Source organism: Dermacentor variabilis, chromosome 4 (genome assembly GCF_050947875.1).
Source record: "Dermacentor variabilis isolate Ectoservices chromosome 4, ASM5094787v1, whole genome shotgun sequence".
In the NCBI taxonomy this organism is placed as follows: Eukaryota; Metazoa; Arthropoda; class Arachnida; order Ixodida; family Ixodidae; genus Dermacentor; species Dermacentor variabilis.
In genome coordinates, this window is record NC_134571.1 from 75,083,983 (window position 1) to 75,099,056 (window position 15,074).

The 15,074-nt window shown below is 45.1% G+C and overlaps 2 non-coding genes across 2 annotated transcripts; both read right to left on the minus strand.

The window, feature by feature from the left end:
• Positions 1–9,149: 9,149 nt before the first annotated feature.
• On the minus strand, positions 9,150–9,222 carry TRNAV-UAC (transfer RNA valine (anticodon UAC)). Its single transcript has one exon. It is a non-coding gene; the product is annotated as a tRNA-Val (tRNA).
• A 5,308-nt stretch (positions 9,223–14,530) lies between these two features.
• On the minus strand, positions 14,531–14,603 carry TRNAV-AAC (transfer RNA valine (anticodon AAC)). Its single transcript has one exon. It is a non-coding gene; the product is annotated as a tRNA-Val (tRNA).
• Between the last annotated feature and the right edge of the window lie 471 nt (positions 14,604–15,074).

Consider the following 15,074-nt stretch of genomic DNA (forward strand, 5'->3'; position numbering starts at 1 on the left):
GATTCTATTTGCAATTACCTTAGTAAATACTTTGTAGGCAACGGACAGTAAGCTGATCGGTCTATAATTTTTCAACTCTTTGGCTTCCCCTTTCTTATGGATTAGGATTATGTTAGCGTTCTTCCAAGATTCCGGTACGCTCGAGGTGATGAGGCATTGCGTATACAGGGTGGCCAGTTTCTCTAGAACAATCTGTCCACCATCCTTCAACAAATCTGCTGTTACCTGATCCTCCCCAGCTGCCTTCCCCCTTTGCATATCTCCTAAGGCTTTCTTTACTTCTTCCGGCGTTACCTTCGGGATTTCGAATTCCTCTAGGCTATTTTCTCTTCCATTATCGTCGTGGGTGCCACTGGTACTGTATAAATCTCTATAGAACTCCTCAGCCACTTGAACTATCTCATCCATATTAGTAATGATATTGCCTGCTTTGTCTCTTAACGCATACATCTGATTCTTGCCAATTCCTAGTTTCTTCTTCACTGTCTTTAGGCTTCCTCCGCTCCTGAGAGCATGTTCAATTCTATCCATATTATACTTCCTTATGTCAGCTGTCTTACGCTTGTTGATTAACTTCGAAATTTCTGCCAGTTCTATTCTAGCTGTAGGGTTAGATGCTTTCATACATTGGCGTTTCTTGATCAGATCTTTCGTCTCCTGCGATAGTTTGCTGGCATCCTGCCTAACGGAGTTACCACCCTCTTCCATGCACACTCCTTAATGATGCCCACTAGATTGTCGTTCATTGCTTCAACACTAAGGTCCTCTTCCTGAGTTAAAGCTGAATACCTGTTCTGTAGCTTGATCTGGAATTCCTCTATTTTCCCTCTTACCGCTAACTCACTGATCGGCTTCTTATGTACCAGTTTCTTCCGTTCCCTCCTCAGGTCTAGGCTAATTCGAGTTCTTACCATCCTGTGGTCACTGCAGCGCACCTTGCCGAGCACGTCCACATCTTGTATGATGCCAGGGTTAGCGCAGAGTATGAAGTCTATTTCATTTCTAGTCTCGCCGTTCGGGCTCCTCCACGTCCACTTTCGGCTATCCCGCTTGCGGAAGAAGGTATTCATTATCCTCATATTATTCTGTTCCGCAAACTCTACTAATAACTCTCCGCTGCTATTCCTAGCGCCTATGCCATATTCCCCCACTGCCTTGTCTCCAGCCTGCTTCTTGCCTATCTTGGCATTAAAGTCGCCCATTAGTATAGTGTATTTAGTTTTCACTCTCCCCACCGCCGATTCCACGTCTTCATAGAAGCTTTCGACTTCCTGGTCATCATGACTGGATGTAGGGGCGTAGGCCTGTACAATCTTCATTTTGTACCTCTTATTAAGTTTCACAACAAGACCTGCCGCCCTCTCGTTAATGCTATAGAATTCCTGTATTTTACCAGCTATATTCTTATTAATCAGGAATCCGACTCCTAGTTCTCTTCTATCCGCTAAGCCCCGGTAGCACAGGACGTGCCCGCTATTTAGCACTGTATATGCTTCTTTCGGCCTCCTAACTTCACTGAGCCCTATTATATCCCATTTACTGCCCTCTAATTCCTCCAATAGCACTGCTAGACTCGCCTCACTAGATAACGTTCTAGCGTTAAACGTTGCCAGGTTCATATTCCAATGGCGGCCTGTCCGGAGCCAGTGATTCTTAGCACCCTCTGTTGCGTCGCAGGTCTGACCGCCGCCGTGGTCAGTTGCTTCGCAGCTGCTGGGGACTGAGGGCCGGGGTTTGATTGTTGTGTTCATAGGAGGTTGTGGCCAAGTACTGCACCAGGGTGGCCAATCCTGCTCTGGTGAGGGAGTGCGTTACCGGTTCTGGTCACCGGAATCAGGCCACACTCCAGGCCTGTTTGTGCAATTTTATCAACACGCGGATTTTTTTTTTTTGCGTAAGCTTTTGCGTAAGCCCGGCCAACTGCGGTCATTGGTCTGACGCAGTTCTTGCCTTTTTGTCTGAAGGCAAGTACAGCATGGCCGCCTCTATCCATTCACGAATTGATAGACTGTGTTTTCGAAGCGAAGTTTTCTTTGCATCCTCGCAGGATATATATATATATATATATATATATATATATATATGTATGTATGTATATATATATATTCCTGTTTATATCAACATTTCTGTATCAATGCTGAACAAATAAAGCTGGATCAAAGGCATCTCTGTGTAAAAGTACTACTGACGTAATGCTTTCGAGTATTCAGTTTTCCTTTTCGTGTTAAGTGAAGGTCTTAGGCCCCTGTACTGTGGAATAAGTAGTCAGAAGCCTTTGAGCGCCCTTAAATAATTTAATATATTTGCGTTTGTGCTGCCAGTACCGGTTAAGGTTTGCCGGAAACACTATGTTTTGACGTCAGGACGCAGTATGTGGTCACGTGAAGGCAGTACGTTGCGACATTTTGACATTCGCTCCGGCTCTCTCGCTCACCTCGTATGATGGTACGATGCTACTCGTTGTGAGGGCCGATGTAGCAGCACAGCGGATAACTGAGTGAGCTGGAGCGAAAGTCAAAGGTCACATTGTACTGCTTTCACGTGACCACATACTTCATCATGACGTCACAACACAGCAGAAACGAAAACGTAACTCTCTGTAGAAAAGCTGTTATATTTTTACGCTTAGAAAGCTATTTACATGATGTATTTACAAGAAGAGAATGTTTGCCGAGACGGAAGAGAGCAGCCAGGCTGTGTCGACCTTTAGTCCTCTTCAGAACCGTCGTCGTTTCTTTCTTCACCTTACTGTAACACGACCCCGGGCGGAAAAAGCACCGTCCCGGTGCGTCAAACGGGACCGTAAGGAAGATGGTAAAGATTTAGCTGTGAGACGTAGGTGACATCGACGTAGGTGATCTCAAAGGTGACATCAATAGCTTGACGTAGGACGCGCTAAGGCTCCTGTAGCATGGAAGGAATTTTTCTGGGAGCCCTACTTGACGAGAAGGGGGCCAAAGTAGCACAATGGAACCTGGTGAAAAGCGTACGTCATGGTGTCGCATATTGTAAACAGGCTGTTGAGTTTCTTGTGATTCCAACAGACGATTACTGGCAAGCTGCCTTGCGTGTTCAGCATGGTCAATGGCGCCGAGAGCACAGTCGCTGCTCCATGCACTATCAGAGGGAAGTGAAACGTTGAAGGACAATGCAGCGTCGCCACCGAACAACAGGTAAAACGGCGAATAACCGGCTAATAACGTAATATAGGACAATGTCCCAGTCACGGTGGTCTGGTGAAACGTACTTAGACAGCATGTCGGTGATGGTACGGTTCAAGTGCTCAGTCAGGCCATTGGTCTGAGGATGGTACGAAGTAGTGAGCTTGTGCTTGGTAGAGCAAGATTACAAGATGTTGGCGATGACTTTGGATATGAAAGTAGGACCATGGTCCATGAGGCGCTGTCATGGGGAATAATGTCGCGGATGAGTAAATCCGTGACATCAGTTGCACAGCTAGTCTGAAGCAATGGCGTAGCGTGTGGCGTAAGCAGTACCCACAGCAATCCGCCTGATGCGGGGCCTGAACTCGGAGGACTTAAGGACCGACAAGCTCTAAAATAAGCTGTCTTTTTTTTTTCTTCTGATGCTGACAGGCCTCACACGCACAAACGTATGGCCCTACAGAGCGAGCAAGGCGAGGCCAGTGGAAGCGATGGCAGACACGGTCGCAGGTACGAATGACACCAAGGTGTCCTGCGATTGGTGCGTCATAATGCTCATGGAGAACGGCTGAGTGAAAGTGGCGAGGGACGATACAGAGAAGGGAAGTACCGTCGATGTGGAAATTACAGCGGTACAAATCTCCGTCCTGGGGGACGAACCATGGTATGGATGGGTCAACGAGGGTCCCCTCAATGAAGATCCCCAAAATGGCGTCATGGCGTTGCTCATTGGCAATGTTAAACAGTTGGAAGACGGAGAGAATGCAGGGGGAAGCTTCTGTGTCGTCTACGTCGGGCGTGTTCTATATACGGGCTAATGCGGCAAGCAGTCGGCATTGGTGTGCTGGCACCCAGATTTGTAGACCGCCAAATGTATGAATACTCCTGCAGCCGCAAGGCTTATCATCCCCTTATCAGGTCTTTCAAGGACGAAAACCAACAGAGAGCGCGATGATCGGCGACAGTACAAAAGTACCGGCCATATAGGTAGCGACGGAATTTCGCAACCGCTCAGACAAGAGCCCGACACTCTCGCTCAGTAATGGAGTGGTTTCGCTCCGAAGGTGACAAAAGGCGGCTGGCGTACGCAATAACATGGTCATGACCACGCTGCACTTGCCCAAGACAGCACCGATTCCGTGGCCACTTGCATAGGTGTGCCCTTATGTATGGGCTGAAGCATCGAAGTGGCCGAGGATAGGTAGGGTGGTGGTTAAGGTCGTGAGACGAGAGAAGGTGGCAGTTTGGGAGAAGCCCCATGAAAAAAAAAAAACTTCTCTTTTGAGGAGGTCTGTGAGAGGCCGCGCTCTGGCAGAAAAATTTTCAAAAAAGCGGCATAAGTGAGAGGAAAGTCCTACGAAGCAGCGAACTTCTGAGTGCGGCACGGAAAAGCCTTTAACGGTCCCAATTTTTTTCAGGGTCAGATTCCGGGTCAGATTTCCGGGTCGGATTCCAGAAGCGTTAACTAAATGTACAAGCCAAATTATCTGACCGTGGCCAAAATGGCATTTTTTTAAATTCAACTGCAGGTCAGCCACGCGAAAAATACCAAGAATGGCTGAGGGTCGCTTAACGTGTGCGCCGAATGTCATCCAGGTAGCAAAGACGGCTCGACCATTTAAACCCTTCAATCAAAGAGATATTAATTTATTTCGGGCATCGTGAGATCTGACAGTATTTTCTTTGGTGTATAGAGGTACTGGACCTTCATCTAAAGGGGTTGAGACACCAAAGTTTGAGGCTTTAAAAAGCCTGCTGTAGGCTGCTTCTTTATGCGAGGACACCGACAACGAGGTATTGGATGCTGCAAACATTTGAAAATAATTTTAATTCAGTCGCAAAAAGTCATTAAAAGCTCTTTCTCGCTAGCACGACTGCTATGACGTGACAACGGAGGAATGAAAATGTTGACGTCATAGCACACTAGCACAAAAACGTGACGTATGATGAGTAGCGATGAAATGCGGATTACGGAGTCTGCTGAACCGAACGACCGAGCATAGCCTCCGCTATGATGGAGCTACAGGCATATAGAAATCCTTTCTCTATGCTACAGGCTTCTAGAACACTGTAACCGAGCTAACCCTGGCCCCCGGCTGACCGAGACATGCACGGCACTGTAGCGGAGAGCCGTTGACGTAGCATCTGCCAGTCGCATAGTTCGGCAGCTTGGAGCGGTCTCTCGTTCGCTTGGCGTTTCCCAACGTGTAAACGTCCCTCCATGTTACCGGCGCGGCAACTCGCCGCACGCCGTTTGCGGGCCGCCGTGCGACGGCGGTTTTGCTCGCGAACGGCGAGATTTGCTTGCCGTAGAGAGGACGGGTCCGGGACCCATTTGTGCGGCAGCCGTACGCCGAAGTGGCCAATCAGCGACCGAGGAGTGGTCACTCAGGCACCGACGGCTTCCTCACCACCGCTGATGAATCACCGACGCTCACGCGCCGCAATATTTTCTTACCATTGTTGTCACTCTTCACAATAATTATAATAATCACGGCATGCATTTCGAGTCGCCACTTGTTTACCTCTGCTGGCAGAGCACGCGTATGCACTATAGCAGACGACGGAGCGTAGTTTTACATCACAATTTTTTGTGACACACGTCACCAAGCCGTGTTGCGTTTCCTCTCCTATGACGTCATAGCATCACCCGGAGCCCAGAAACCGAAACTGAAATTGCTCGGTTTAATAATGCTATTATTAAATAATTTATCGGGTATATATGAATCCCATTGTGTGTATCGTGCTTCTTGAAGCACTACGTAACGCTTGAATCAAAGAACGTATGAACGACAATTTTCATGTCTCCACCCCTTTAAAGCTAAAAAAAAAAGATGACTCGAAAATATTGCATCAGTGCCCCTTAAAGCATGCCGACATCTTAGGAATGGCGCATTATAATCTGTGGCTCCCTTGATTTACTTAACTTTCTATGATATAGCCATTCGCCGTGTACGTACGCGTGGTATGCGCTACCAGGTGTGTGCCTGTAATTGGCTAGTCCTCCAAAATAGGTATGTGCCGCTCAAGGATGTTCAACTGCCACTGTGACACAAGAGGTGTAGAAGCCTTACATGTATGAGTGCCGACACGACACAGGAGATATAAAAGTTCTGACCTTTGCGCTGCATAAACATAGCTATTGCATGAGATTACACGTTGCATGGGACGAAAGTAAACACAATTGTAAGCATTGCCGTCAGTTGTATAGCAGCTATTTATCCGCTTCACTTGAGCTTCGCTTCAGGTAGACTCCAACATGCGCGTTTGATCTCCATATTTTTCTTTATTTCTTTATTTGCGGTTTTCACCATCTCGAGCCCTCGAGATGTGAAGAGTGCACCTTACCTGCGCTTCGCCCTCAGCGTCGCGACTACTAAAGAAGGGAGGCATGAGCGCTCGTGCTCTATCGCCGCGCAATGGGTTTGGCGCGCTGCCCAAACGTCTTGACGAGAGCTTAGCTTCCGCAGGGCTATTTTGCTCTGCTCACGGGACTCCTCTCTGTTTCCCGTCACTCCAACGTGGTGCCTCCCAGTGCACGCTTCCCTGGCTTGTAGAGCTAAAATTGAATGCCGCGGTGAGGACCATACTAAAAGAAAGAAAAAAAAAAGTGGTTGATTCGGCTATAGATACCCGTACATGCTTTACCTTCTCTAAACGCTGCGGAAACATATTGTCGCGTAGTAGTGACGGTGAACAAAGCATCAAAAAGTGTGAATGACGAAAGTAGCGTTTTTGTTGGGCGAACCTGTGCCCTCAAAAACAGTCAAAGAACACTACACTCAAAGAACAACGATAGCGGCGAACACAGTCGGCGATCGGCGAAAATCAGATCTGTCGGTCAAGTGCGTCGACTTTTATACACGATTCATCGAAGGTTCCAGAGTAATCGCTGGTGACCGTGTGTCTTCCAGAAAGTACTACACAATTTGCGTCGCACATGCAATCAAATTACCCAAGCATCGGTGACAACAGACAGCATACAGAACCATCGATAACATTCGAGAAACTTCCGATAAATGCGGGGGCGTCCTACGCTGAAGGACAACATAAATTGCCGCGCGACTGGCCGCTCGAGGTACTTTGCGTGCATTCGCGGGCTTCTTTCACGCTCGAAAAAGCACTTATGTGGCACGTATCGATCAACAGTAAGCTGTATTGGGAGTTTCTCATGTTGCTCTACAATTTTATCATTGACGCTTTTCGCCTAATAATAAAATTTGAAAAGGTGATTAATGAAATAATACTAATTATCTAATTAGGTGGAATGAAAAAAATAATTTGAGTAGCTCCATAACAACAGCAAACAACATTACCTTGGTTCTGTCCAGTTACGTGTCATTCACACATTTTGAAACATTGGATAAAGTTAGAGGGGACACCCTGTGTACAGGGCGTTTCAGCTAACCTTAGCCAGAGTTTTAAAATATGCCGATGCACTCTAAGACGACGCGATCAAATGTATGTTACTCAATTTTGTATGCAGTGTGTCACGCTATTTTATTGTATTTTGCTTAATTAGATAATTAGTCGAGATTAATTAACCAACTTCTGAAGCAACAAAGTTAGGCAAAAAATTACAATTAAAAAATTGTAGAGCACTTTGCAAAACGTCCGAATAGACAGTTTCTAACTTTCTGTCTATTAAGTATTAGCGTTTTTCGGCTTACTGCAGATGCCCGCGAAGCACAAAAAGCACCACATGACATACCCGCTCGCGCGGTGATATTACAGCGCTTCCAAAGTCCACGTACAAACGGATAAAGCATCTAGCAGGGCGTGCGGCCGCTTAAAAGGCCTTCGCTGTGCGATTAACGCCAGCGATGTGCTTCCCTCGCGGCGGTTCATGATAGTGATAAGCAGACGCACGGGCAGCACATCCGCCTAAATGCCATCTTCGTTTGATGCGCGGAACGCTTGGGAGCAGTGCAATCACGACGCGCAAGCGGACATGTCACTTGGTGCTTTTTGTGTCTCGCGGGCATCCGCAGTAAGCTGAAAAACACTAATGCTTAATGGATATAAATACAGAAACTGTTTATTAGGACGTTTTGCAAACCGCTCTGCAACTTTCTAATTGGAATTTTTTTGCTAGCTTTGTTGCTTCAGAATAATGTTAATTAATCTTGACTAATTATCTCATTAAGCAAAATAAAAACATTAGCGTGACACACTACATAAAACGAGCAAGGCGCATTTGCTCGCGTCGTCTTAGAGTGCATCGGCATATTTTTAAACTCTGGATAAAGTTAACTGGGACACCCTGTGTACATATCCACGCCTTTACGCTGTAGACAGACAGAGAACCGTAGTTACAAGAACGGGGCAAACAGGACGGCTACATTGACCATGAGTGTACTCTGGGTGCATAGAAATGGTCGGAAACATCACGGCGATAAAGCAGACGGAATTCCGCACTATTCCAAACCTGACAGCCCCCCTGATTTCTTACTTCCAGATCATCATTCTATCCTTTGAGCTCAAAAATCTCTTCTCCGTTCGGGACATGTGCGCAGTATTCGATCCGTGTGTCTCCTCATTTCTTCGCATTTATACTTGGGTGGAGGAAATCACTCTCCGGAGACTACGGGCTGGAGCGGCGCTTACACCATCCGCCATCTGGGCCTGGTTTCCGGCACCTGAACACCCAGTGAGTTGTCGAAAGTGTGCTGCTCCACCCTCCACAGCGGACCTTCACCACACCTCAGGGCTATGGCAAGGAATGAGGAGCACCCGAGAGAGTATTCTAAATGAGGCCAAGGCTACAGATAGACGAAACAGCTTTATGCATTGACTTACGGACAACAGATAAAATAAAGCCCTCCTACAATTGCTACATGAAGAGGCCCTCCACGCATATATATATATATATATATATATATATATATATATATATATATATATATATATATATATATATATAGGTGTGGTACGGCAAGATGCTAAAAAAAAAGACACTTAGTAAATACTATTCGCACAAAAGCTTGTGCCTGCCAGGGATCGAACCTGGGACCTTCCGCGTGTAAAGCGGATGTGATAACCACTACACCACAAGCACAACTGTGCAGCAAGTCTTTCAATAGAACTATGACGCTTTGCGATATCTTTGAACATTTGTGACGTAACAGGTTCTCTGACTATGATTGGTACACGTTCCAAACTTACTGTTGCATTCCATCGCCTGTTCGGGGGCTGTTATAACACAACATTTTGAGATAAACCTCTCAAAACTGCAAAGTACACATGTTGAATTATTTGGTTGGGAGGAATCACTGATATTTCTACATGAAAAAACAGCGTTAGGTAGTGCACATAGACGTAGATTTATTTATTTATTTATTTATTTATTTGTCAAATTTATTCACAACAAAAATCGGGTTGACTCATACAAACGCGTATTGGAGAGCTGAGATATAACTTTCACCCCAATGATAATCTAATATGGGCGCCCAAACCATGGTACACGAGCGTTTTTGGCACTTCGAAAAATAATAAACACACTTTACGTCATGTTGCTTGTAAATAAAAAGGGGAAAAAAGGCTGCATCAGCAAAACGAATATGTGCCTGCCAGGGATCGAACCTCATACCTTCCGCGTGTTATTGTTACTGTTAGGTGGTTGTGACAACCACTGCAGAACAGGCGCCTTTCCGTTAATGCCGCATTGAACAGTACAAGAGCGCTGAAGTAGACGTGACGCCGATATTGCTACATTTCAAGAAAAAACATCTGTAGGACTATAGCTGTGTACTAGCTTTAAACCCCAAAGCCTTCGCAACCAAATAAATAATTAATTAAATAATTCGCATTGTTAAACATACGCGAATATTAGCGGGATCGTGCAAAGCCAGTTCCTGGAGGCCGATCCCGTGAATGTGTCTCTTTCTCACTGCCCCACAAGCAGAGCTGTTCAAACACGTATTATAACCGAACCATTTTCGCTGGACCGTATGGCACCAGTCAATATTTGCTGTCAGGTTATACGGTCTCATATAAAGTACACACACGCAATAGTTCTTTAATAAGTAATCATCTATCGGATTGCTGTTACAACTACACATACAAAAGTGAACTGCATCCCCGTAGGTTATTGCTGCTGCAGATTAACGGGTGGCCTTGTTACAGCATCGACTTGGAAGAGAGCCTGACCATTGTTTTTCTTCCGAGAAAAAAAATGTTGTTACTGCATCGACTTGGAAGAGAGTCTGAGCAGTTTTTCTTCGGAAAAAAAAAGTATTCTAGTTTTTAAAGAAACGTGTTAGGCGGATGTGATAACCACTACACCACAAGCACAACTGCAGAGCGGCTCTACATATGAAGACCGCTACGCTACCCACGCGCTGCCGACGTCGCCCTACTTTTAGGACCGGTCGTGTCCCCTGCAGCTGCGTTTATTGCTGCCCACGCGGCAGTGCAGGGCGCATTGTTTGTAGCACTCGTATTCCGTGAAGATCGATGCGCTCTAGAGCAGCAGGCTGAGCTATAAAGCGGTATACACAGGCAACTTTTACTTGGCCATTCCCAGTTGAAACGAAAGCTTCTAGTAGTTATTGTGTATGATTTTTTTGGTAGCGTAGGTCAGCCGCTTCCGTGGCCAGTTTTGTTCTTCACAATAACACTGCCTCCGATAAAGTGAACTTACGGCAATGTTGCTTGATGCTGGGCTAATCTGGCCTGCCATGTTATGTTGATTTACGTTGTTTTTTTCACTGTTTCCTATAAGCTGTGGCACAGGCACCCATTTAGTGCTGGTGAAATCGTGGTCCATTGTCGGACAGAAGTGGAAGCGGGATGGGACGAGCGAACGCTGACGAGACAAAATTGAACGGGAAGGCCTCTTCTGAGTGAGTTATTGGAGGTGCGATGTGACGTCGCGGTTAGCCAGCTGACGTTTTCTGTTATTATTGAAGCGAAAATAAAAGAGAGTGCTCTTGTTATACTCGGCTGCTGACAAACGCTGCTTTTCAGATAAAGTTAACAATCAGAAGAAAAGTTTGTACGACAAGACGCACCGTCAGAGATTCCGGAATGCTTGACTGCACAGAAAACACTCATCGTATCAGAATGAGTGGCTCTCGTGAGTGCCATGTGCACTCAGCAACATGAAAGCGCGTTATACACTTAGTTATTTCCCATTAGCGTTTTATTAAGCCCGCGTGGTGCCAAAGTGGTCATAGTCAAAATTTGCTGAAGTCTATTTCAAGAAGTAGCAGACGTAGACCCCGTTTCTCAAACTGAGCGTCAGCGCTCGTTTCTAAGCCCCCGCGACGTAGATTGCCATTTGTGCAGTTGTCAGCGTGCTGCATGCCACTATATGGGACGTGCCGACGCTGATAGTGGCTTATCGCTTTAGTTGACAGGAAGAAGAGAACAAAATGATAAAACGAGTCGATATGTCCATGCTATGTAAGCGAAAAGGCCGGAGTCTGGAACAGCGCTTTGCAAATTCAGCTCTTGAACGAAGGGTGCGCGTAACGTGAACGTTGAAGCGGGTGTGAAAATGTGCCAAATAAATCACCCTTATTTAGGTTTCACCAACAGTAGCGCAATATTAGCCAATGTATAAAATTGCCCCCTTTATCGAAAATGCAAGGCGAATCAGTGACCCTAAATTGTAATTTGTCAAGTCGTCGCGTATCTGACGTTTACGCTGTTAAGATGGTTTCCGCGTTGTTGTCGCTTTCCTTGCAAGTTTCTTTTTGGAATTATAATAAAATGTGGGGTTTAGCGTCCCGAACCTTCACAACGGGTGATTATTGACGCTGTAGAGGACGGCTTTGAAGGAATTTCGATCACATGAGGTTCTTTGACCTGCACCCAAAGCGCGGTACGTGACCGTTTTTGCAATCAGCCCTAGTCGGAATTGAACCCGTGGCCTGGTGTTCAGCAGAGCAACGCCGTAGCCATTAAGCCAGCCCGGCGGGTGATGTCTGTTTAAGTCGGTGCATCAAAAGAAAAGAAGAAAGAAATCTGGGGTTTAATGTGCCAATACGACGATTTGACTATGAGTCACGGCGTAGTGAGGAACTCGGATTCCGGATTTCTTTAATTTTGCGTGACTTTACTGGTGTGAGGTATTACTCTAAGTCAATTATGGTCAGCTGAACATGTATCAACATAAGTGATTGAGCCAGCCCCAGAAGCATTGCTTTGTGATACTTTATCACCAGTCCTTTGCATGCTACCTGCTTACCCTGTACTATGTCATGTTTAAGCATGAAAAAGAAGCGTCAGCTAGACAGCAAAATTGCCATCTTGCTTTTCGGTTAACAAATAACGTGAGATTGAACTTTTTATTCGAGATAGTACATCATTTACCTGCAGAAAGCTCAACTGTCTTAAACTGATTATATTTTGCAGAGAAATTCTCAGACTTCTTTGACAAGTTCATAAGTGTCTTTGTAGCTGCAAAATACCGCATATTAACTTGAAGGCTGACTCTGCTCTGCATATTAATAACTATATACCAAGAAATATACTGTAATTTTAAGCTTCGTCACATGCATAGCTTAAGACTAAGTGCCCAGTGCCTTAAGAGAAGTGAGCGCTTAAATTTATTTTTAATGTGAGTCAAACTTCTTGCTTGGCAGATATTGCTAATAGAAGTTCCGTTTTCACATTCTCATTTCCTGTGTTGCTTTTTTCCTCTTCGGTGCAGCTTTTGCTTGCCTTGTCTACAAGAACCTTCACAGGCGACCTGATACAGCGAGATTTTGTGGGCGGCCAGTGCTGCTCTGTCTGCGGCAGCAATCGTCTTCAAGACCCATGCATGACTGCCTTTGACGCCATTTGTCACTCTTGTTCATTGCACTTTCTGCATCTTTCCTTATTTATTAGGTAATCAAGTTTGACTACGTCACGTGGTATGAAGTAGATGTCGTATTTTAGTTTGCAGACATGTTTTACCTACTGCAGTGCACGAAGAGCTCATCTGTAGAATGTGTGTAAAAGTAACAGCACATTCGGATTTATGTTTCAGTTCCGGTAAAATGAACTACGCAGGGAATTCACTAATGTGTGGTGCGCCCGAGAACAGGCCATTATTTATGCGTGATGCTATGCAAGCATGTGGCGATGCTTTACAAGGGGCACCCACAAAGTAAGTGACAATTTACTTTTAAATAAAGCATGGGCATCGAAGCATTTTTTTTTTAGATTGGCAGGTAGAGTAGTGTACAGACTGTTTTTACAGATGTCAACAATTCTTTATTTTTATGAATTCATTGTAGCACTGCATTCTGCCTTTTATACTGGTGTCCTGTTATCCGGTCGCGCCTGTAACTAAAACCAGGATGTCATTTATGCCTGAACCTCAGCATTATCAAAATATTTCCTATGTTAGAAACTATTTCAGTTTGCAGGAAACCCAGCAGGGCAAGTTCTTATCGACAATGATGTGTTTTATGCAGAAGTAATATCCTTCTTTCAGTCAATTGGAGCACATTGTCGTGACAGCGCCATACAATACAGATCTTCTTTTATTTAAAAAATTATTTTAGCAGGTACCATTAAATTGATCGGTTTAAGCAAAATGCTCTAGTCGACCTATCACACTGTGCTACACTAGTGACCTGATTCTTTCTTTCTTTCTTTCTTTCTTTCTTTCTTTCTTTCTTTCTTTCTTTCTTTCTTTCTTTCTTTCTTTCTTTCTTTCTTTCTTTCCATTGCTAAAATACAATGACGGGGGCTAAGATAAAAGATCACATCTCAAAAACTACTTGTGCATCACTATACTAGAAAATATATATTTTTCCGATGTCCATGCCTCACTTCAAAATAAATTGTAGTTGTCGACACACCTGGTGTTACTGTAACCGCTGCCACAATAATTTGAGAGAACGTCTAATAAAAGACTTCAGCTGTTCTTGTCGAGATGTCCCTTAGCCAACTTTTAGCACAATGTTAGCAGGCTTTGCTGGAGGGCTTCAAGACGCCCAAGGCTACAATATGTCTTGCTCAAGACAGCTACTAAACTTTTAAGTTATCCGTTGAAGACTTACTTTAGATATAAAATAGCTGCTTGCGTGTTTCATGAGATAGGCACAGGAGCCGGGCACTTGGAGAATTTTTCAGGGCTGTCAGTTGTAGATTCCCAAGTTCAAGTGACACGTATACGCACAACTCTCGCTTTCATTCTTGCTATGGCGCATGGTTTGGAGCGTAAAAAAAGGACAAAGGAGAGACAGCGAAGCGCACCATTGTCTTTTCTTCAAGTTCTGAAACACACGCAAAATAAAAAAAAATCAACAGCACGCCTAGGCACCAATTTATCCAAGAAGTTCTTTTCGATTATCTCTGCCAATTCTGCTCTTATGTAATTTGCTACTTTGATGTGTTTTTTTCATGACCATGGCAAAAAAAAAACGTGTGCCTGCCAGGGATCGAACCTGGGACCTTCCGCGTGTTAGGCGGATGTGATAACCACTACACCACAAGCACAGCTGCGAGGAATGGCACTTCGAAAGGGATCACAGTAGAATCCGCTCTGCCGCCGGCGGCCTACTTAACGCGACTGGTTGCACCGTACTCCTGCCAGTGCGCCGCGGATTACTTTGTATCGATGGAAATGCTGGCGCCCTCTGAAAGTCGATGTGGAGACTAGCGGCGTTTACCCGGAAAGCGCGGGTTACTTGGAAGCACTTTCTCGAGGAGCCACGATTCCCTTGAAGATTTCGCTAATGTTGTCAGTTTGTTTGCATTTATGCTGCGGTCGTGACAAGAGAGCACATCGCGTATTTACTATCTATTGTTTTCTACTTGTTTCACCACTCCAGGTTGCTGTTAGATGTAACAAAGCAATGACATCTATGAAAAGTGGAAATGTAGCCTCAAGTATACCCAGGCTGGCTTGTATAGTTCCCAAAATAAGTTTAACGCAATTTGCGAGGCATACCATAATTAGAACAGTGC